The sequence below is a fragment of the Rhinatrema bivittatum genome, chromosome 5, assembly GCF_901001135.1.
Source record: "Rhinatrema bivittatum chromosome 5, aRhiBiv1.1, whole genome shotgun sequence".
Lineage (NCBI taxonomy): Eukaryota > Metazoa > Chordata > Amphibia > Gymnophiona > Rhinatrematidae > Rhinatrema > Rhinatrema bivittatum.
The window spans coordinates 14,425,814-14,427,296 of record NC_042619.1 but is presented as its reverse complement, the minus strand read 5'-3'; positions in this window follow the sequence as shown (position 1 = coordinate 14,427,296).

The window sequence follows — 1,483 nt, the reverse complement described above, 5'->3', positions numbered from 1 at the left end:
CCCTGCTCAGCCAACCTGGCTGATCCTATCCCGCTTTGCACTATTATATACATGAATTTGTAGATTTGGGTGGTTTTTTTTTTAATCAGCAATTTGTACCTGGTCCTTTGAGCTTCCAGAGCAATTATTTATTTATTATTTTTAACTTTTATATACCGACATTCTTGCATTAAATGCAAATCATGCCGGTTTACAGTGAAGCAGGAAAAAATTCCTTAGTCGAATACAATGAAACAGCTTAGTTAACAAAGGAAACATAAAAATAATTTTTTTTTAAAAAATATACACAAAGGTATTAGAGCGAGGATTTGGTGTTATGAGCCTTCATTTACAAATACCAGTGGATTTTTTTCCCCCTTGTTTTTAATTCACACACCTGCACTTCCCTCCAGCTTCCTTGTACTTAGTCTGGTCATTGCAGTGTTGGATCATGCATCAAGGCTATTTTGTAACTCGGCAGTCATGGAATGAATTGCAGTTACTAGATGTTACCTTTAAGCAACTAACTCAATCAATGTTCAAAGTGAAGAAACTAAAAAAAAAGAAAAATGCATAAAGCCATCAACCTTGCAAAGAAATTCAAATTCCACCATAACTTATCAGCATGTTAGCTATTGGGTGTCAACAAGCCAAACACATTAAGCCCTCAGGGGTCCCTGCTGGTGGTCTTGATCATCCACCTACTAATTTTTAACAAAAATTTTTGTTTTGCAGGTAAAAAAAACTCAATTATCAATTTATTTTTAGCCTTATCAACTAAATATGTTCAAAAACAATCCAATAAGTCAGTTTAAATGACAAACGACCACAATCGGACATCAGATGATGTTTTTTAGACTAATACTGCTTCAGGGTTTATAAATAATGACACAAACTTAGGGAGGTATTCAGTCCGGATGCTGACGTCTTAAACCATTACTTTAGCATCCGGATTGAATAGCTTCCTAAACTAAGTGTTATTACTTATAATCCCTGAAGCAGTATTAGCCTACGAAATATCATCTGATGTCAGGTTGTTGTCTTGTGTCATTTAAGCTGACTTGTTGGATTATTTTTTAACATATATAGTTGACAAGGCTAAAAATGAATTGACATTCTGAGTTTATTAGCTGCAAAAAAACCCAAAAACAAACTTTGTTAAAAATTAGTAGGTGGATGATAGAGAACACCAGCGGGGATCCTTGAGATCTCATGTATTTGGCTTGCTGATACCTGATAGTTTATTAATGTGCTGATATGTGATGGTGTTTGAATTTCTTTACAAGGTTGCTCTTAAACAATGACCTTGATGACATCCAACCTCTTGGACTATGAGTGTCACCTATTCAGCATTCCCAGTCAACCTGGAAAGTGAAAAATTCAACCCGGAGTTTGATCCAGGGACCTTCTGCTTTGCAGTGCACATTTTCAAAGGGGAAATCGCAATAAAAATAAGATCTACATCTCTCTGCATGTAGTGGAGCTAAACTATGACTAACTTAGC